We start from the raw sequence: 23,595 nt of genomic DNA, 5'->3' as shown, positions 1-23,595 counted from the left end.
GTGGTGGCTGGTGCGTTTGGTCGATTTATTTTTTGGTGGACAGAGGTTTGGGCTGGTGGTGTTCGTGGTGTTCGTGATGTGGGTTAGGGTTTCGGTGGTGGTGGATTGTGGTCGTTGTGGGTTAGGGATTTCGGTAGTAGTGGGTTGTGGCTCGTTGTGGGTCAGGGGTTTCGGTGGTGGGTTGTAGTGGTGGTGGGTTGTAGGTAGTTTTGGGTTAGATCTGGGTTGTGGGGGTTTCGTGGGTGGATCTGGGTTGTGGGGATTTCTGTGATCTAATGTGGGGCGTAATGGCGGTGGTGGTCTGAGGTTAGGGTTAGGGGTTGGAGGTGGTGACAGGCCGTGCTGGTGGTGGTGCGACCTGTTTTTTTTTTTCTTTTTTTTTTTAATTTGATTGAACCATTTTCCGACGGTATTTCCATCGGAAATTTCCGGCGGATTTGTGGCCGTCGGAAAATTATTTTTCGGTGCCGGAATTCCTCACAAAATACAAATGTTACCTCGAAAAAAGGCGAATTTTCTACTAACGGTTTTACGATAGACCTTTGATTTTCGATGGATTTTCAAGTGATTTCGACGGATTTTTTTCGTTGAAAAACAGTTGTTTTTCTAGTAATGAATAATTATGTTTCAAATAAAAGAAAAAATAAAACACATACGTGCATAATTAGATTTCATTTAAAATACCTTTTAACTTGGTTTTAATCTTTTCTTTATAGTAAGTGGTTTGTAAACGGTTCGATTTATAAGCGATTCGGTTCATAAACGGTTCGGTGCAAACGGGTTGCGGTTTATAAACGGTTCGGTCTAAACGGTTTTTATGTCAGTTTAAACGGTTTCGGGTTAGAAATGGTTCGATTCATTTTCGGTTCGGTTTCCTTTCAGTTTGGTTTAGATTTAGTTCGGTTTTTAAACGGTTTAACGTTGCTCGTATCAGTTCGGTTTCGGGTCGGTTTTCGGTTTCAAAAAATCGGTTTTTAATCGGTTCGATTCTCATTCGGATCGGTTTGAACCAATTCAATTTCATTAGTTAGATTCGGTTTTTGACAGTACTAATGCTTGCATTCGTCAACTGCATAACCGCTTAAGTGACTTATTAGTGAAATTCATTCAATTAGATTTTTTTAAAAATATGGCAATAAATAATTTAAATATTAAAATAAAATTTATTGGTACAATCACATTTTTGGCATGGGATAGCCTGCGAAAATAATAATAATAATAGTGATTAAAAAAATAGCTGACGTTGTAAATAAAAAATATAAAAGGCTGACAAGAACAAATGAGTAATGTTAAAGTTGTAAGGCATGCATACACACAGCAATAATTGATCACTCAATTTTAAAACCATTGGCCAAATATAAGTTATGACACGAATGAATAAAGTTTGCTCACTAACGTTAAAATTGAATAATACGTGTCCAGTGGCGTGTTCATCGTAGCGTTTTAAGGTAGTGTTTAGAGGTATAAATAAGTTAAAACGCTACTTAGTGAATTGAAGTCTAACCGGGTATAATTGGTCGGACCCAAAATGAATTTCAAAAATCAAATGAATGCCCTAAAAAGAAAATTAATGTCAAATTTCAAACATTATTCCCGTAAGAAATGACGGTTAAAGGTGAATAAGGTTTAACAAAGTATAATTTTAACAATATACATGGTTGATCTTAGTGATAATATGAAAATTGGTAATCTTAAATTCTTAATCATTTATTCCATCATTTTCATAAACATGTAACATATTTATGTTAATTATTGTGCTTTGTCAAAAGTTAGAGGCAGGTAAGGCAAAATACTTTTGAAATAGAGGGCTTAAGGCCCACAATACATCTTATTACTCATTAGTTTGCATTTGGGCTGCATGGCCTTCAGATATCATATCAGCCCATTCGGGTTAGAACAATAACTCCTAATTAAAGCCCAATATAATTTGTAGCAATCGTCATAATTAAATGAGGTCTGGTGTTCAATTGTCCCATCATACAAACTTAAGTCAATCAATGTTAATAAAGGGTCTATTATTTTCAACTTATTTTTAAGACTGATTGAATAAATAATATATCAGTTTAAATAAATTGAAAAATTAACTTATTTTTTTTTTCCCTTTCAAAATAAGCTAAAATATCTTCAGATAAGTACAAAATAAGTTCTAAGAACAAACCTCATTTTCCATAATAAATTTCGCAAGATTCAAATACTAAATTAATTTGGAAATCAAGGGGAAAAAAACATCATCAAACAAATCTAGGTAAAATATGCCACAATACATTTTTGATGAGAAGATAATCCAATTGTGATATTTGTCTCTCTGATTGGGCTATTTGACTTGTTAACTACAATTTATATCACACTACTAACATTTTCATTTTACTCACCTAGCTCACATCCACCAGACGTCGATGTCGTCAAAGCCATTGTTGCCGATGCCGTTGCTGTCATTGCCGTTGTCGTCCGTTGCTGTCGTTGCCGTTGCGTTGCGCTCGGCGGCAGGACACGGTCCTTTTCCGGCAGGACGGTCACCAGAAGAGCGGCGACGACGGATGTTCTTAGTCTTCTCCAAGTTGGACCTGGCTAGATCCCTCAGCTGAGAGGCTAAGGTCAAAGTCCTCTCGGGGGTATCTGGTAAGACACGGTCCAACAGCTCGGTAGTGGCAGCAGCGGGGCCTTTGCCGGCAGCCAAACCGGCAATGGTGAGACCCTCAAATGCCGTAGTAAAGGCCGACGTCAACACCAAACCGCGAGACACCTTGTCCACCACGGCGTCCAAAACCTGGGGATTGTACAGGGTATGGACAACCTCCTTGTCCTCTGGGTTGGCATTGATCACGACCGTTCCCCTTTCGGAACGGTCAGCTATCCTCATCCTAACCTTGTGGTTTTGAGCGGAAAGAAACCGGTACCCAGCCGCAGCAGCCTTAGCACGAGACATAACTATAAAAAAAAACAAGTCAAGATTCAGTTCAACAAATAAATAATTATAGGAAAAAAAACAAATAATTAAAGTTTCAGTTCAACAAACATTTACATATTGCAAATATAACAATGGTGTCCTGCGAATTTTCACAATTATTAACGCACAAACTAATTTAATATTTAAAAAAGGGAAAATCAAATCAACAGCAACCCGGTTTAATTAACAGCAATCTAGGAGTAACTGTTGATAAGTATATTAGGTGACTCGTACTTCGTAGCTTTGTCCGCCCGATCGGGCGGACATTGCCCGGTCTGACCGGGCGGAAGAAGAAGAGGTGCCTGGCAAATTCGTTGAAGAAGCTGCTCTCGCGCCCGACCGGGCGAGCCTTCGCCCGACCGGGCGAGCCTTCGCCCGATCGGGCAGACCTTGCCCGGTCTGACCGGGCGGTGGGGGTTGGATACGTTGAAGCATTCGTATGGAGTTTTCTTCTCGTGCCCGATCGGGCAGACCTTGCCCGGTCTGACCGGGCGGAGAAGGAAAAATACGGAACGCGGATTTTGCGGTTTTAGGTTATCTTATTTTATTATCTTTTTGCCCAAGTATCTTTTAATTAGGGATTAATATAAAACCTCCCTAATATCAGTATTAGGGTGAAGAGAGACAGAGTGAGAGCCGTTCTTGAGAAATACAAGAATCATCTTTGTAATCTTTGCAGTTTATAGTGAAATCATTCGATCTCGGTGCCCGTGGACGTAGCTATCACATCGATAGTGAACCACGTAAATTCTTGGTGTTGTTCTTATTGTTTGCATTGAATTTCTTTATTGTTTTCTTGTTTGTTTTCGACCTTTGCTTCCGCTGTCGCACAACAATTGGTATCAAGAGCTCAGGTTCAATCCTTGGAGAGTTTCTTGAAGATAACAATGGCAGGAGATTCAACAATAAGAATTGAGAAGTTTACCGGGAAAAATAGTTTCGGGCTATGGCAAATTAAGATGAAGGCTCTGTTAAAACAACAGCAGATATGGCGTCCGTTGGCTCCAAAGAGTACTACTTCGGAGTCAGGAGACGGACCGACTGACTCGCAGTTAGAAGTTATGGAAGAGAAGGCACACTCTACCATATTACTTAGTCTTGATGATCAAATCATCACGGAGGTTGCTGATCAGGAAACGGCGGCTGGATTGTGGCTGAAGCTGGAGTCATTGTATATGACTAAGTCGTTGACCAACAAATTATTACTGAAACAGCGGTTGTTTAGCCTCCGGATGCAGTCAGGTACTTCCTTACGGGAACATCTAGAAAAACTTAACTCTATTTTGCTTGATTTACGTAATTTAGATGTTAAAATTGATGATGAGGATGCTGCGTTGATTTTACTTGTATCTCTACCGTCTAGCTTTGAGAATTTTGTAGAGTCTTTTGTTGTTGGTAAGGATTCTATAACCTTAGAAGAAGTGAAGGCAGCACTTCATACTAGGGAACTCAGAATGAAAGCTACGAGTGATAATGGGGATAATGGTAGTGGGTTATTTGTTAAGTCCGGAAAGTCTAAAAAGAATAAGGGGTTTAACAAGGGGAACAATGCTGGGTCGGGTGCTGGAAACGGCAAGGATGGATCTAGTAAAACTACTACTAAAACATGTTATTACTGTAAAGAACCGGGTCACTTTAGGAATAATTGTCCGGTGAGGAAAAACAAGTCCCAGGCTGCTGTAGTTGAAGAGAAACCGAATGAGAGCTATAATTCAGAGGAAGATTTAGCATTAGTCAGTTCTGCTAGGTCTGATGATTTATCTGATAACTGGGTTCTAGATTCGGGGTGTTCGTTCCATATGTGTCCACGTCGAGATTGGTTTGATACATATGAACCTCGCAATGGGGGTATGGTTATAGTCGGTAACAATGCTCCATGTAAGGTCACAGGTATTGGTTCCATGAGGTTGAGGACTGTTGATGGGCGGAGGTTAACTTTGACTAATGTACGGCATGTTCCTGCTTTAGGAAAGAATCTGATTTCATTGGGTACCCTGGATGAATTGGGGTACAATGGTGTGTTTTCAGATGGGGAGTTGTGTATTTTCAGAGGTTCTGAGTTGGTACTTAAGGGTATCAAAAGGAACACCCTCTATGTTTTTGAGGGTGTTACACTGCCTAGTTCTGCGGTTTGCGCATCTGTATCTCACCAGGAGATGACTAAGATTTGGCACATGAGGCTTGGTCATATGGGGGAGAAGGGGATGCAGCTATTGTCCAAGAGGGGTCTTCTATCCGGGGTCAAGGTTGCCAACCTTGAATTTTGTGAGCATTGTGTGTTTGGTAAGAAACACAGGTCAAAGTTCAGCAAGGGTGCTCACATTACTGATGCAGTGCTCGATTACATCCATTCAGATTGCTGGGGTCCATCTAGAGTTGAAGGTATGGGAGGTTACCACTATTTTGTGTCATTTGTTGATGACAAGTCCCGATACACATGGCTTAGGTTGCTTAAGTCAAAGGATGAGGCCTTCAAAGTTTTCAAGCAATGGAAAGCTTTGGTGGAAAATCGACAAGGAAGGAAGATCAAGAAGCTACGAACGGACAATGGGCTAGAGTTTTGCAAAGACGAGTTTAATCAGTTCTGTGCAGATGAGGGTATAGGTCGGCATCATACTGTCAGGAAGACACCACAGCAGAACGGTGTAGCAGAACGGGTTAATCAGACACTGCTAGAGAGAGTCCGATGCATGCTCTCTAATGCAGGGCTTGGGAGGAGGTACTGGAGTGAAGCTGTGTTAACAGCTTGTTATGTCATTAATAGGGGTCCTCATTCTGGAATTGATTCCAAAATTCCGTTTGAGATCTGGAGTGGTAAGTTGCCTAATTTTTCGAATTTGAAGATTTTTGGTTGTGTTGCTTATTATCATGTTATTGAGGGTAAGCTGGATCCACGAGCCAAGAAGGGGTGTTTTGTTGGGTACGGGGATGGTGTGAAGGGGTTTAGAATTTTTTCACCTTCGGAGGGTCGGGTCATTCTTAGTAGGGATGTTACTTTCGATGAAAACACCATGTATTCAATTAAAAATGCAGAGATTTCAGATTTGAGAAGGGAAGGAGACAATTTATTACAGACAGATGGGGTACTTGAGGTACATCAGTCTACCATTGCTGATTTACCTCGGGTACAATATATTGATGATGATGCTGATGTTCCAGTGCCGGGTACTCCTGAACCTGAGATTACTCCTACTCATTCTAACTCTGGGGATGAGGTGGAGCAATCTAATCAGGGGTCATCTAGTCAACCTGACACCATTCTTGAGATGCCTAAACGAGTTATCAAGAAGCCTGTTAGATTGATTGAAGAGATGGAGGGAAGAAATTGCTGTGTTGATGCGATGACAGGTTATGCATTGAGTGTAGCTGATGATGTAGAGTCATTTGAACCTGCCACATATAAACAAGCAATTAGTTGTAGTGAGTCTGCGCAATGGCTTGCCGCAATGGGTGAAGAGATGCAGTCTCTTTACAAGAACAGAGTGTGGGAACTGGTAAAAGTACCGGAAGGGAGGAAGCTTGTGGGTTGTAAATGGATTTACAAGAAGAAAGAAGGGTTGTCGGAAACTGAGCAAATACGTTTTAAGGCTAGGCTAGTTGCTAAGGGGTTCAGTCAGGTAGAAGGGGTTGATTTTGTTGAGATATTCTCACCTGTGGTTCGACATACTTCTATCCGTGTGTTATTGTCAATTGTAGCACATTTTGATCTTGAGCTGGAGCAGTTGGATGTTAAAACGGCTTTCCTTCATGGCGATTTGGAGGAGGAGATTCTGATGAAGCAGCCCGAAGGATTCGAAGTTCCTGGAAAGGAACACTATGCCTGCAGATTGCTAAAGTCATTGTATGGACTTAAGCAATCCCCCCGACAGTGGTACAAAAGGTTTGATTCTTTTATGGTTTCACAAGGTTTTGACAGGAATTCATATGATTGCTGTGTGTATCATAGTAAGCTGGATAATGGTTCCATGATTTATCTTTTGTTATATGTTGATGACATGTTGGTTGCCACAAAGAATAAATCTGATATTGCTAGATTAAAGGAGATGCTTAACTCGGAGTTTGACATGAAAGACTTGGGTGCAGCTAGGAAGATTTTGGGTATGGAGATCTACAGGGATCGGGCTAGAGGTAAGCTTTTCTTGACTCAGAAAAGCTACATTGAAAAGATTTTGTCTCGTTTTGGGATGGAAAAATCGAAGCCTATAAGTACGCCAACTACTGTTAGTTGTAAGTTGTCTTTGTATATGTCACCTCAATCAGAGGAGGAGTTGTCTTATATGTCTAGAGTTCCATATGCAAACGCGGTTGGTTGTTTGATGTATGCTATGGTCTGTACTAGGCCGGATATTGCGCATGCTGTTAGTGTTGTAAGCAGGTTTATGGCTCGACCTGGGAGGGAACACTGGCAAGGGGTGAAAAGGATTTTTCGCTACCTGAGAGGGACAGCTGATATTGGTCTTGTGTACGGGAATGGTAAGGAATGCTTGGTCACTGGGTACAGTGATTCTGATTATGCAGCTGATGTGGATACCAGGAGGTCTGTGACTGGTTATGTGTTCACTTTGGGTGGTTCTGTGGTTAGTTGGAAGTCTACATTGCAGTCATCAGTTACGTTGTCAACTACTGAAGCTGAGTATATGGCTCTAACTTCTGCAGCTAAGGAGTCTATTTGGCTCAAAGGCCTAGTAGGTGAACTGGGTATTGCACAGGATTTTGCTACAGTGTATTGTGATAGTCTAAGTGCGATTTGCTTAGCTAAAGATCAAGTACACCATGATCGGACGAAGCACATTGATGTCAGGTATCATTTCTTGCGTACTGACAAGAGGATTAAGGTGAAGAAGATTGGGACTGCTGACAACCCGGCTGATTTCTTCACTAAGCCTGTTCCGTTTAGCAAGTTTAAACATTGCTTAGACTTGCTAAATATTGATTACTACGTGATGTAGTAGGCCCTGAGGGGCGAAGTTGGGGAGCTCCTGGTGTAGGTGTGTTGGCCTTAAGGTGGAGCTTGCCCGGGGCTTGTGATGCAGGTGGAGCATTATGAGTTGTTATACTTGGAGACGAGTATGTGATGGGTCTTGGTTGAAGACTTATCGGGATGTATGGCTTATGCATGAGTCCTGCATCGGGTTTGGCTTGAGATGTTTTTTCACTATGTCTTGATGGGGTCGTTTGCTGACTACGAGTTCTCGTCAAGGTGGAGATTGTTGATAAGTATATTAGGTGACTCGTACTTCGTAGCTTTGTCCGCCCGATCGGGCGGACATTGCCCGGTCTGACCGGGCGGAAGAAGAAGAGGTGCCTGGCAAATTCGTTGAAGAAGCTGCTCTCGCGCCCGACCGGGCGAGCCTTCGCCCGACCGGGCGAGCCTTCGCCCGATCGGGCAGACCTTGCCCGGTCTGACCGGGCGGTGGGGGTTGGATACGTTGAAGCATTCGTATGGAGTTTTCTTCTCGCGCCCGATCGGGCAGACCTTGCCCGGTCTGACCGGGCGGAGAAGGAAAAATACGGAACGCGGATTTTGCGGTTTTAGGTTATCTTATTTTATTATCTTTTTGCCCAAGTATCTTTTAATTAGGGATTAATATAAAACCTCCCTAATATCAGTATTAGGGTGAAGAGAGACAGAGTGAGAGCCGTTCTTGAGAAATACAAGAATCATCTTTGTAATCTTTGCAGTTTATAGTGAAATCATTCGATCTCGGTGCCCGTGGACGTAGCTATCACATCGATAGTGAACCACGTAAATTCTTGGTGTTGTTCTTATTGTTTGCATTGAATTTCTTTATTGTTTTCTTGTTTGTTTTCGACCTTTGCTTCCGCTGTCGCACAACAGTAACCCATACTTTGCTGCTCTACAGTATTCTATCTTACCTCTCCCTCATTTCTAATTATCAATACTGTCTCCCTTTTTCTTCAAGATTCATCAATAAAATGCTGCTGATTCTCATTGAAGTTTTGCATTATCACGCAAACTTTCAGGCAATTTCCATTAAGATTATCTAATCTCAAAGAGTACTAAAGTACGGCGAAGAACTGATTAATTTGCAATGTACTACTACCAATTTGATGATCCAAATTCTTTGCTCCAAAAGAACATGGACACAACAACAAAAACTGTTCAAAAAGCACGTCTATGCAAACAAATGAAGATACAATTGAGCAGCCATTTCCATTTCTACAGATAAGAAGCCAAGAACAAAATGATCATCCAACAGCAACAACAAGAGGTTTCAAAGAATCAATATGAAACTGAAACCAGTAACGTAAACATATAACAATTGCATTAACGTAAACATAAAAGTTTAATTTGTAATACACTATACTTGCAAGAGGAGAACACATTCACCTTTGCTTGCTTAATTCCTTCTCTTTACCGTCTTCAACTTTTCGGCTGGCGAAGGCGGGCAAGCTAAGAGACAACTAACAACCTGTTAAAATAACAGAAATTCTTAAAAATCTACATTGAACATAAATAATCTCCAAAAAGAGAAGGAGATTTTTTTAATTGCTACATTAAATCACCAACTTAGCAAAATCAATAACAAAATGCCGTTTCAACAGAAAGAGCGAACTACCAGTAAAGGATTTTGCAGAATTCAGAATATGCAACTCATCAAGAAGGAGAAACTCTCATTTTGTATTATGTGAATTTTGCTTGATCTTACATAATGATGACTGATGAGATGATGATCATCTATTTATAGTAGATTAGTAGTGAGTGATCTTCTAGAAGACATAAAATATTACTCCAATGAGATCGTTATTACGTCACTATTCTAACAGAATGAATAACAAATTCCCTAGATTTCAGGGATTCTGTTAGAGACCCTTGCTGACATGGCACACAGTATTTGGATCTGGAAATAAAAATCAAGTTTAACAAATAAACAACGTCACAAAATAAATTACTAACAAAAATCAACAAGTTAATGATACAATTCCTGAAATTTTACAGATAAAACATGTAAAATTATGGGACTTGTTATTCATCGCCCGTAAATCTCTACATAAAGCCCACATTTTATAATTTTTTGACAAATATGCCCTTTTTATAATTTTAACCGAAGACAAATTTTTCGCACTTAAACAATGTGGAGCAGCACCGGATCGCCGAGGATCACCGGAGAGTCGCCGTCGTCACCGGAAAACGAGGTTCGTAACGTATCGTAAGGACGAAATGGTGGCTGGCGCCTAGCCAGAAGGCCATGCCGTGGTTGTGGCGCCTAGCCAGGACGCCACCACCGTGGCAACGGCGCCTGGTGGAGAAGCCTAAGCCATGGGAGTGGCGCGTGGCCAGGACGCCGGAGCCACGGCCGGGGCGCCTGGCCAGGACGCCGACACCATGGCGGCGGCGTCCTGACCAGGCGCCTCCACCGTGGCTCCGGCGTCCTAGCCAGGCGCCACTAGGGGTTTGATTTTTTTTTTTTTTTTTAAATTTAATCCCCTTTTTTTTTTTTTTTTTTTTTTGTTTTGTTTTTGTTTTTTTTTTGTTTGTTTGTTTTTTTTTGTTTGTTTGTTTTGTTTTTGTTTTTTTTTTTGATTTGTTTGCTTGTTTTTTTTGGTTGTTTTTGTTTTTGGATTTTTTTTGATTTGTTTGTTTGTTTTTGTTTTGTTTTTGTTTTTTTTTGATTTGTTTTTTGTTTTTGTTTATTTGTTTTTGATTTGTTTTTGATTTTTTTTTGCTTGTGTTGTTTTATTTTGTGTGGTTTTTTTTTTTTTGAATTTTTTTGTTTTTGTTTGCTTGTGTTGTTTTATTTTCTTTTAAATTTTTTTTGAATTAAATTTTTTTTAATTAAGTTTTTTTAATGCATCTTTTATTTTTGTGTTTGTTTTTGTTTTATTTTGTTTTATTTTGTTTTGTATTTGTTTATTTTTTTTATTATGGTTTTTTTTTTGTTTGTTTTTTTATGTTTGATAAATTTGAAATGAAATGTGTGTTATTATTTTGTTTTTTAAATTTATTATGCGTGAAATATAAAAATGATATTTAGAAATTTAAAATTTAGAAATTGCGTTTGTGATAATTTTGTGTTAAGTGTATTAATTTAATCTTAATGTAATTATATTTATATGTTATATGTTATTGTTACAGGATTATGGTGGAGACGGAAATGATTACAGTGGGATTTTTGTACATGATGGCCTGTTCGAAGATGCTCAACAAGCGATTGATTGGGCAAAACAGGTTGCAATTAGATCAGGCTTTTGTTTAGTAGTAGCAACTCATAAATCTCAACGGGATGGTAGAATGGATCGCATTTTGAGATGCGACCGTTATCGCAAAAGAGAAGAACGAGATTTCAGTAAAGCGATTCGATTTGACTCAAAGCGGAAAGGTTGTGGGTGTCAGTTCCGAGTTAAGGTTCGACAACATCAAAGGCGTGACGGTTGGGAAGTGAAGGGTTACGGCAAATGGGGATATCACAACCATGAGCTGATAGCATACAAAGTGGGGCATCGGCAGTTAAGCGGCCTAAGTCCAGCTGCGAAACTAGTTGTAAAAGAAATGAGTGATGCTCAAGTGAAGCCCGCTAAAATATTAGCGTCTGTGTTAGAGAAATTCCCCGAAGACCAGCCAAACCGAAGACACATCTACAACGTCAGACAGAAATTGAGGTTTGAACGGTCAGAGGGAAGGAACCCTATACAACAGCTTCTGCACCAGGCACAAGCACGTGGTTACCTTTACTGGTTTGAATCTGACGAAGACACATCGGAGGTAACTCATTTGTTCCTTGTCCATCCTGATTGTGCTGATATGATTTCGTCTTGGCCATCTGTGATTTTGATCGATTCAACGTACAAGACAAACAAGTACAAGTTCCCACTAGTTGAGATGGTTGGGATGGCTCCAACGAACCAGAACTTTCTGATTGGTTATGCAGTCATGAAGGATGAGACGGCTGCGAGTTACCGTTGGGTGTTGGAAAAGTTGAGAAACTACATCGGCCCAAATGTACAGCCATCGGCCATCGTAAGTGATTGTGAGGGAGGTCTCTTTGCCCCTATAGCGGAGCTGTTTCCGGAGTCGAGCCATTTACTGTGCACATGGCACATCAACAACTGCGTAAAAGTCAAAGCCTACAATCTTTTCAACAAGAATTTAGTAACAGCAGAGACATTGGTAAATGGTAGGTGGCGGAAGATCATGCAAGCTACCACAGAGGCAGAGTACGATCGAGCCTTGGAAAACTTCAAGGATGCGTACAAGTGGTGCCCGCCAATCGTAGACTATGTGATGCACCAGCGGGTACCTCAGAGGGAAAAGTTTGTCAAATATTGGACGAACCAAGTTCTTCATTTTGGGAACACTACGACATGCAGAGTCGAGAGCGCTCATAGAGCTTTGAAGGACTGGATTGATTCTTCCACGGCTGCTCTGGATACATTGTTCGAGAGAATAAACAAGGCTATTGATACTCAGAGGAACGACATCAAGAACTATCTCGAGGACTCCAGACGGCGACATGGCATGTTGTATGGCCATTTCATATTTAAGATTCTCCACGGTCGTGTGTCACACCACTGTTTGGGGTTGATTCTGAGCGAGTACACCAGGATGAGGGAGTTGGGCGATGAAGTGGCTATTCGGTGCGGATGTGCTATATCAGTGACTCATGGATTACCTTGTGCATGCACCATTCACCGCGTAATTACGCAAGACAGGGCGTCGTTACATGTCGATCAGGACTTGGATAGGTCTCTGCAGCGTATCCGGTGGGGAGGGGACCTTGCGATCAAAATCATTGGTTCGATGCGCCACTAGGGTTCTGGCCGAAAGGCATCCAGTTCACCTGCACATTATTTAAAATCAGTAACATTCATACAAGCAAACATCAAATTGTAAAAGTAGAAATAATTTAATCACTGTACCTCTAAGGGGGACATCCTGTCAAGCGATAACCGTATGGAGCGCAGGCGGTCAACGGACTTCTTCTCGACACGCGGACTCCACGCACAGGCACGTGGCTGGCCATCACCAATAGGAACCGGGTCGCGGTGTGGTCGAAACGCAGGAAAATACTCGTATATCCAGGTCTGTAACAACGTCAGACATCCAGTGATACCTGCTGCATCAGCCCGGCTCGAGAATCCTAACTGGCGATACAAATACGCCAGCGTAGCCGACCCCCAAGAAAATTGGCCTACTCTGTCGGGCTCACACGCGTCAACTATGTCGCGTGGCCTGAGCTTGTTTCCGCTCTTATCCGGAAACAAGGTACACCCGAGAAGAAGAAAAACATATGCAGCCAGCTGTGTGTCCTGCGTCCTACGTGCCGTAGGGTGCAAACATCGCTGCAAGACGGCTGCGATCTTAACGCCGCCGTGATCCCACACACCAAGTGGCGCTGTGTACAGCGCAACCCTATCCACCGCCAACAGCTCCGCTAGTAAAATCTGCCTGATCCGCATCAGTGACGACATATGCTCGGTTTCCCTCCACGGGAATCCCAAGGATGGCCTCGACGTCATGCAACATGATCGTCATCTCACCGAACGGAAGGTGGAACGAGTTCGTATCCGGCTGCCATCGCTCAACGAAAGCCGTGATCAGCGTCCAGTCAATCCTGTCGTGCATGGTGGCAGGAAGGTGACTCACTCTAGTGCCCCTCAATCGCCCGACCATCTCGCTCTCCTCCGGCCAAGCATCAGCCCAGCTACACAAAAACCTACAAGTCTTTTCCCGGGTTTGGCATTTCAAAATGCCTGTATCCAAAGCCCTCTCCTGGTCCTCCCATATACGGGTAGCGATGTGTCCTAAAAAGCTAGGAATCACACTCCCGTCTATAGGTCCCCCGGCCACCTCACCCCTCACCATCCAAGAATCATTAACGGCCCTCGACCGTTTTCTGCTACCCGCAGACACAGTGGACGCAGATGATGTGCCAGATCTACTAACAAACCTACCATCTCGACCCTTACGCACATCTACCCTATGCGTCTCATACGTATCATCAAGCCTCTGACTGAATGGACCGTAATCATCATATGGTCCACTCTGATCGTCGACATCCTCATCTGCATCATCCTCGTCCTCGACCTCCTCCTCCTCGACCTCCTCCTCCTCCTCATCATCATCATCTTGATCATCCGCAGAACAGTGCACCCGTTCTCTGCGGGCCGAGGCCGAAATACCACGGGATCTAACGTGTCTGGGCCCCGAGCTCTCCATTGAGTATATCGTACTCCTCACGACGTCAATACTCTTCCCCGCACCAGGTCCAAATTGCGATGCCTAACTCCAAGTAAAATAACGAAACATAATAACGAAAACAAATTAAAAAAAGTCGAAAATAAACACAAAAGCAAATAAACAAGCTACGGAAATAAAATTATAAACATAAAAACTATAAATATAAACAAGACAATATACATATAAACATAAGAAATATAAACATAAACATATACCAAAAACAAAAAAATATAACCAAAAACAAAAAATATAAACTACAAACAAAAAAAAAACAAACATAAACAAAAACAAAAAATATTACCAAAAACAAAAAATATAAATACAAAAAAGGACGAAAATAAACACAAAAGCAAATAAACAAGTAACGGAAATAAAATTATAAACATAAAAAATAAAACCATAAACAACACAATATAAATAAAAACATAAAAAATATAAATATAAACATAAAAAAATATAAATATGAACAAAACAATATACCAAAAACAAAATATATAACCAAAAACAAAAAATATAAACAACAAACTAAAAAATGAAAAACATAAACAAAAACAAAAAATCAAAAATGCAAAGAAAAAACCAAAAACAAAAAACTAACAAAACTTAAAAAATTTAAAATTGCAAAAACAAAATTTAAAAAAAAAAGAAAAAAAATTTAAACAAATAAAAAAACAAAATTTAAAAAAAAAAAAAAAAAAAAAAAAAGGGAACATACAATTTTAAAAAAAGAAGAACAAATTTTTTTTTAAAAAAAAAAAAAAAAATTCGAAAAAAAAATTTACAATTAAAAAAAAACAAAAAAAAATTTAAAAAAAAAAAAAAAGGAGGAGGCGCCTAGGCCAGACGCCGTAACGGTGGTGGCGGCGCCAAGCCCAGACGCCACTACCACGGCGGCGGCGCATAGGCTAGGCGCCACGTCCGTGGTGGTGGCGTCTGGGCTAGGCGCCGCCACCACCGTAACGGCGTCTGGCCTAGGCACCTCCTCCGTGGTGGTGGCGTCTCGCCTTGGCGCCCCACCGTCGCCGGAGGTTTTTTTTTTTTTAAAATTACAAAATTTAAAAAATTACCTTCTCGCCGGCAAACCGCCTTCCGCCCACCGTCGGTGCCGCCACTTCCTTGCCGGGCCGCCTCGACATAGCTCGGGAAATATTTTAGAGAGAGAAAGTGGAAGTAGAGAGTAGAGAGAAGAAATTGTGTTTTTTTAGTTTGAGGGCAAAAGTGTCATTTCACTCTTATTTTGTGGGCTTTATGTAGAGATTTGCGGGCGATGTTTAACAGTTCACAAAATTATACTAGTATATACACGATAATACTTATTTATGTTAGTTCGTGAATCTAATTTAATAATTTCATCATCATCCACCACCAGCAAGCCCTCCCCTGGCCCCTGCCACTCTGCCAGAACCCAGCCATCGCATCGATGGCCCACTGGCCCAGCCCCCCTCCCCTGGCCGGCGCCTAGTCTCCCACCCCTCCCCTAGACAACCCCCTCCCTTTCCTCCTCCTTATTTCCCTCACCCATTCCTTTTCCTCTACCCCGAACCCACTCCCTATTTCCCCCACTCCGAAACAACCACGGTTGGGCCTAAACCCCTCTCCCACCCACCGCGAAACGCACCCCCCTAACCCTAAACCCCCACCTGGTTAATGGTTATAGCCCTTTATCCCTTATTGGTTAATCCTTTCATTGAATTTCAGAAAATTAATTGAATTTAACAAAAAAAAAAAAAAACAAAGTAAGGGATACTTGGTGGTGGCTGTGAGAGTTGCGAACTTGCGACTTTGCGAGGAGTTGCGAACTGTCTCACTGGCGAGCACGAGCAGGCACTCCAGGCAGCAGCGACGGTGAAGCGACGGTCTTAGGGAGTTAGGGGCTTAGGGCTTGAAGCTTCCGTTTTTGTGAGAATGTGAGAGAGTCAGAGAGATTGAGAGAATGAATGAACTATTGAACTTGCAGTTGGGCCTTTAGTTTTACAATGGGCTGTCCATGTCCATCACAAAACGGTCCGTGTCACCCCCAGACACGGTCCGTGTCACCCCCAGACACGGTCCGTGTCCATGTTTCAATATTTATAAAAAAAAAACGGACACCGTTTTCTGCGTGTCAGACACGTATCGCTCCGTGTCCCACGCGTGTCCGTGTCCGACACGCGTGTCGACTCGGACACTCCTGCCAAGTGGCGTGTCCGTACAACCCAGATTATAACAAGAGGCGGATCTTCTAAGGGGCTAGTCAGGGCTTAGCCCCCTTAGAATCTGATCCAAAACATAAGCCCAATATTTAGTTCATTGCAACCAACAAACCAAAAACACTTTGCTACCATATACTCCTTATTTTCTGTATTTGTTTTTACTTGGCCCAAATTCACATATGACAAATCAACCCATCTCAATAATGTCAGTATTGCTGCCAGCCTGCCAATTTTAAAAAAATAAAAATCCGAAAATCCTATACAAGCAATAATAATTCAGTTTTAGAGATTAACTAGATGGAAGCCCGTGCGAAGCACGGTTTTTCATTTAAGATTTTTAATTATTTGATTTATTATATTTAATAATTTCAGACAAAATTACAAAAGTTTAATATTTTTTTAACTAATAATTTATAATGAATTTGTTAAATATAAATAAATTGTAAATATGATATTTTTTCGTTATATAAACTCTTTAATGTAAAATGATAAATTTTTTAATAATTTAAATCCTAAATCATTATTCATTGTTTTACCATATCTTTTATTTCGATAGAATCACCAACCTTGTCCACAACCAACCTACTACATCAATGGATAAATTAAACCGTGAAATGTTATCCAAACAGAAATTGATATAAATTAAATCTTTACATTTATATAAAATAAATCAATATATTTACCAATAAATGAAAAATTGTTGCGATATAAAATCAAATCTATGCATTGGAATTTTTTTCATCATCTCCAAAAATAACCAAAGCCATCCATATATTAAGTATACAACATCTAATCGTATGCCATTACATAAACAAATAATCATTAAGTATCCTAAATAAATACAATATAACTAATAATTACAAATATAAATTTTAACATAAGATTTTAAAAATTACCCGGACATTGATGACCAAAAACTAACATGAAATTACTAACACAAAATTCGTTTGATGGGGTTTTGTATTGATACGAAATTTTATTTGTGTCGTATGATGTGTTAGATCTGCATGTAAAAAAAACATTTAGTAAATAAAACATAATTATAGAATCGTTGAGTATCCTAAATTAATACAATGTAAGTAATAATTAGAAATACTAATTTACATAGGATTTTAAAAATTAAGCTAAAAAAATTAATTGGCCATTGATGACCAAAACTAACACAAAATTACTAACACAAAATTCGCTTGATGGGGTTTTTTATTGATACGAAATTTTATTTGTGTCGTATGATGTGTCAATTTATTATGGTAGGTATCACAAATTTTAATTTAATTATAATTTACGAACAATTTGTATTTCTTATCATAAATACTATCAAAATTTATCTTATAATGATAGGTATCAAACTTTATTATAAGCGTTTATCATTTAAATATTTCTTAGTATATTTTTTTTGGATTTCTATACTAGTAGTGTTTTGGGGTTTTTTTTAGAGTCCTTCGGGAAATTTACAATTCCAAGACTGGACTCCAGGCGCCTGTACTTGCAAAACAACGGAGACTCCTGTTGGGTGGAGTTCCGCCTCCGACGATCAAGTTAGAACGTGTTTGGATGTAGAAAGTGCAGAATGTAAATGGGATCAGGTTCCTCTTTGGAGAGAAATGATCATCCGGCATCTCAGACAACCTCAGTATCCGAGTGTAAACTCTCGAAGGTAATTGATGCTGCAGTTAAAGCTCTTTTTTTTTTTCAGTGTTGTGTTTCCTTTAAAGGAACATCTCCCTTTTATAGGGTCTCAAAATGCGTGCCATCCTAGGTTAAAAAACCTAGGACTGACGGGCTGCCTGGGGATTTGGGCCTTGAAAGCTGCCAAATATCTGTCTGCCACGTGTCGTGTCCTGATAGGTCCACTTTGGGCTCTTCTTAGGATGACACGTGGCGGACTCTGATTGGTCCACGTGGCAAAACCCTGATTGGTCCACGTGGCGGGGTAAAAATCCTTAATCATTTGCCCCTCACAAGGGAGACGTAGCTTGCCACGTGACGCTTGTGACATGTGTCACATGCATATAGGCAAACAGTTTGTTACCGTAAAAATACCTGTCGCCGGCTACCTGACCGCCTGTTTTTTACAGTCGCCCAAGACTCTGTTCTTTTCAACCGTCAACAGTACCTTTAAATTAAAGGTAACTGCCTGCTTTTCTCTCGTCTTTTACTTTGTTTCTTTTCTTTTTGAAAATGGTTTCCCAAAAGCACACGCCACGACCTAGGTTAGTGATCAGCCAGTCACTGGGGACGACTGAATCTAGAACTAGGAGTGCGGACTGCCCCTTGCTGGACTACCCTTTGCGAACTTTCTCCGAGTCCGACTGTCTCTATGTTTGTTCAAGACACCATGGCCAGAATTAAGTAAACAGTCAGGCAGCAATACATGGACGACTCCTTCAGAGTGCCTCTTAGCGAAATCTCTGACGTGCTGCCTGGCACCCCAAGTACCCCCAATGATTCAATCTTGCTAGAATCAGGGGAGGAGTTGGAAAGTGATGCCTCCGGCTCTGTTAAACAGGGCCCTCAGGCGGACGATAGGTTCGATGGCTCAGACTCTAAGTCCGAGCCTAGTACTTATGGTAGATCCTCCAATGACTCTGAGGAAATGCGCTCTCGGCTGGAGACAGCGAGAGAGTCCCATTTTGTGGAAAAGGGCGAAGGCTCGCCCGAGTCGTCTGCTACCCGCTGAGAGGAATTTGTTGCTTACTATCATCATGTTCCCGTGGGCAGGCGGAAAACAATGGCTGATAAAATTAGGGACTTTTAGAGCCGAACATGTCATGGGACATGGTTTTATTTTGTGCGTGCCGGATGCCGAGGACACCGTAGTCTGGCCAGAAAAGTCAAGCTACGGGGACGAATTCTTTGGATGCTATGAGGCGGCCATTTAGGCTGGTCTCAGGTTCCCCCTCCATCCAGCCGTAAAGAGAATTCTTAATGGATACCAGCTGGGTATCTGGCAACTAGCCCCACCCCTCTTGGATAAATATTCAAGGCTACGTTGCCGCCTGCAAAATGCTGGAGGTGGATCTCAGCTTCGAGGCATTCGCCCACATGCATTATCTCAGCCGGGCCCTAAAGGCAAGCGGGTCCGGATGGTACACTTTGTCTAGCCACAAAGGCTATATGATGACAATAGGAAAAGAGAACAAGTGGAAGGATTGGAGGAGCAAGTTCTACATTGTCTCTTCTCCTGACAAAGTGAAGAACAAACAATACAACAGGTGGAACCGGAACCCACCTCTACTTTCAGGCGGATCTGAATTGACGTCTGTTCCCAGAAAGGCCAGAGAGGAGATCTTGGATAAGAGTCTCTTCAAAGTGACCATCCAGCCCAATGAGGAGACTGGGGTGAAGGAGGTCATTCCCATAATTTATATTCCCCGGGCCGGGCCTAGCTATCTGATGGGGATTATCTGGCCGCCTATGGCCTTTAGCGTTGAGAGGTCGAGAGGTAGAGGACCGAACGTGTTTAGATGTTTAGTAAGACGTGTTTTGTTTTGTTTATCTTACTTAAACATTTGACTCTTCTTATGCATACAAAGCAATGGAATAACTCTCAGCCACCAAGAAGCCAGCCGCCTACTACCGCTCCCTTTTGGGCAAGCGGAAGGGCGAGGAGTCGCTTGCAGCTCAGACGCCCAAGGTGAGCCTTTCTTCAATTTGGCTAAGTTTTGATTTATTTTTCCCGCCTAATTTTTACTTCATGTTGGTTTATGTGCAAGGCGGTTCCTCCAAACCCTCTCTTTCTTCTCAGCCGGACCCGAAGCTTCAGAAGCAGACGGTCGTCGATGTGACGACTCCTGGCAGGTCCAGGAAACATGTGGCGGCCAGAGGCCTGGAAGGACCCATCCTCATAAGTCCCCAGCCGCCCCTGAGAGTAGCCGGCCCAAAAGGAAGAGGAGGCGGCCAAAGGTATTACAAGCTTTAATCCTTTGTCTTACCCTTGTAGGGTCAAATTCAATCAGCAGTCGACTAGTACTTCTAAAAGCAGCCGGTCTATAGGTCAGATTTACACCAAGTATTTACAAAGTGTTGATTGTGTAGATGCCCCTTAGAGGTCGGATCTTCAACAGCTGGCCAAGACTATGATGAGAGCCATCTCCCTTGAGGACAGGGAGTCAGTTAGAGGAGTTGGCACCCTTAACCTTGATGTGATCCTTTCTCTTCTCGCTTAGGTATTTTAACTTGTAATTTTTACTTTTTTTTGCGCAACTATTTTAGTAGCCTGTACTAATGTTTTGCTCTTTGCCGAACGCAGTCTATGCTGCGAGTGAATGGACTTAGAAAGCCCATCCATGAGAAGACCAAAGAGGTAAAAGCTGTGAATGCTTGCTCCGCCTCTTCTTTAGATATGACCATGTTTCAGATTGCTCAGAATGAATTATTGACCATTGACATCATATATTATCAGGCGGCCGCCAATCTGCAGGTCAAGGTCGATTTGGAAGCGGCGAAGAGGCGGATCTCCAAGCTGGAGAAGGAGGTTAAGGACCTTAAGGCTACTTGAGCCTATCAAAGAGGCAGATTCTGAAGCAGTCGAACTCCGCACCCGGGTGGACAAACTCAAGGCCAGGCTGCAAAACCAAGAGGTTAAACTCGCCAAGAATATACTTCAAGGGCTAAGGAGGAGAAAGAGGTCCTGGTCAAACTGATGATGGGCGATTGTGATGCCATCATGAAGATGACTTAGGAGGCTCTTTTCCCGGATGCTGGCTATGAAGGTTGGAAGAATCAATTCGCCGCCTCTTCTCAAGAGTACAATGATAAACTCCTGAATCAAGTTCAAGAAGAAGATGAAGAGGAGGAGGAGGAGTCGTCTTATTCAGCCCAGGGGTCTGACCAGGAAGGGGATCAGGAATCTGAAAAGGACCAGGAGCCGGCTGGGGAAGAGAAGGATGCGACTGCTGACACTGAGAAGCCCCTTCATGAAGCTTAAGCCTTGAATTGTTTTTCTACGGCCGGATGGCCATGTATTACTTTCTTTGGCCTGCGTGCCGTATGCTTCCTTGTATTTTTACCGGCCGAGGGGTTGGGTTATTTGACAATCTTTGCCAGTTGTACCGGTTAACTCATTTTATTCGACCATAAGGTCGACTAAGTTTAATATGTGAATCATTCGACCATTGGGCCGATTCTTCCATTTTGCACTAGTTTTTGAATTTTCAATTTGCATAGATTTTAGCTAAGTATAACTTGCTTTTTCTATGAAATTTTGATTTTTTCACTATACCGGTTGTTCTTGCCCCTTGGCGGCTGTGCGCCTGGTTTTCATAGGTAAATTGATTGACTTGGAAATTTTTGATACTTTAGAGAGTATGACTAATTTTCAAGCCAATCAATCACTATGGTGATTGCCCTAAACCAGATGGACAGTCGGCCATCTCACAGGCGGGTAAGCGTTCAACATCATCCGACCAATGGCCTCATTATAGTTCTAGGTCGAACCATGCTTAGCTGCTTAAGTGTTTATACTAAGCTTATTTTGTTTTGTTAAATTGGTCGTTTGTATTGTTCCCGGGCAATAGCAAGTATCAACCGGGATATCCAACCAAGGTAGCGGCCGCTTATTATATTACAGGCGGTAGCTTTTAGTTTTCTTGGTTTCATTAACCTAAGTGGGAAAAATGGCCGAAATACCGGCTGGTGTCAATGAGACATGTTGTTCGGTTCGTACCGTTTAGATTCCTTTTTAGGTTATTCAAGTCAGACGACTGTGAGTTATCCTTTATTAGGTACTCAGTCTTTGTCGCCGAATGCTTACTCATGTTGGAGCAAACGGATTTTGATTTTTATTCAAGAAGCAGACGACTTGTGCCGCATCTAGTTGCTTTTAAAATTTAGCTGCTAAGTTTTGGACTTAGCTTTTTTTTCAAGTAACTGCTAACTATTGGACTTAGCTTATATCCTCAAATTTACCCGTCTGTATTGTCCCTGAGCAATAGCAGGCGATATTTGACCAAGATAGTAACTGGGTACTACTTGTATTAAAACAGACGACAATTTCATTAACTTGTCTCATTGATCAATTCAAACGGCTTCGAGCTTATCTTATTCTAGACAGTCGGTAGGGCCGTTTGATTTAAGTTTATAGAGCAATGTGCCACCTAAATGGGAGATGCTCTCTGCGAAGAATTCACCCTGATGGGCGTCGCCGAACGCCTTCTTATATTGGACCTGGCCATTGGAGCAGACGTTTTTTTTTTTTTTTTTTTTTTTTTTTTTTTTAAAGATCATCCGGCCATTAGCCTCATAAATATCATCCGGCCATTGGCCTTATAAATACCTGCTAAGTATTGAACCTAGCTTATATCTACTCGTGGGGAGTAGATGATAGAGTTAAATAAGGCCGTCTGCACATTGCACAGACAGCATTCCTGTTGGGAGGATGCATAAAATAAAAAGTATTGAAAACAAATAGAAACTTTTTATTGATGTGCCTTTATTTACAAAACTTTTACAAGGCTTAGAAGTAGTACTTTTTCAAGTTGTCTACATTCCAAGTTCTGGCTAGCTGCTTGCCGTCTAGTGTTTCCAGGCGGTAGGTGTCGCCTCTTACTTCTTCATTGATCCAGTAGGGGCCCTCCCAATTGGGAGTCAGCTTTCCCTGTTTATTGGCCCTACCAGTTGCCTCCATTTTCTGTAACAAAAAGTCCCCTACTTTCAAGGTCATTGTGTACTCTTTTGTTGTAGGCTTTCGTCATTCTCATGCGGTAAATCTCATGTCGCAAGGCAGCATTACCCATGCGCTCCAAGAGTGAGTCCAATGCTAGCCGCATGACATCCCAATTTGCCTCCTCGTCATATAGCATGACCCGAAGAGTCGGCTCATAGTGCTCAATAAGCAAAACAGCTTCTGCACCATAAACCATGAGAAATGGGATTTCACCAGTCGCCCCTTTTTCAGTCATTCTGATGGTCCATAGAACATGCGGCAACTCATATGCCCATAGACCGCCAGCTCGTTCAATTTTCTTTTTAATTCCATTTGAGATTAACTTATTGAAAGCTTCAACCTGGCCGTTTCCTTGGGAGTATTTGAGCCATGAATTCGACGATCACTTGAAAGAAAATGGTATTCTTTCAAAGTTGACACCTCCTGGAACTCCACAATGGAACGGAGTGTCCGAACGGAGGAATCGAACCTTGTTAGATACGGTTCGATCAATGATGGGTCTTAGTGAACTTCCTATCTCTTTCTGGGGACACGCACTTCTAACTGCGGCACTAACATTGAACCACGCTTCGTCAAAAGCTGTCGAAAA

The 23,595-nt window shown here is 41.7% G+C and overlaps 1 long non-coding RNA gene across 1 annotated transcript; it reads right to left on the bottom strand.

The window, feature by feature from the left end:
* Positions 1-2,112: 2,112 nt before the first annotated feature.
* LOC110696414 lies at positions 2,113-9,642 on the bottom strand. The gene is made up of 3 exons (XR_002506288.1): positions 9,529-9,642; positions 9,300-9,381; positions 2,113-2,928 (listed from the first exon to the last, which is right to left on the bottom strand). It is a non-coding gene; the product is annotated as an uncharacterized LOC110696414 (long non-coding RNA).
* Between the last annotated feature and the right edge of the window lie 13,953 nt (positions 9,643-23,595).

Source organism: Chenopodium quinoa, unplaced genomic scaffold, assembly GCF_001683475.1.
Source record: "Chenopodium quinoa cultivar QQ74 unplaced genomic scaffold, ASM168347v1, whole genome shotgun sequence".
NCBI classification, from domain to species: Eukaryota; Viridiplantae; Streptophyta; class Magnoliopsida; order Caryophyllales; family Amaranthaceae; genus Chenopodium; species Chenopodium quinoa.
This window is presented reverse-complemented; position numbering and strand designations above follow the sequence as displayed.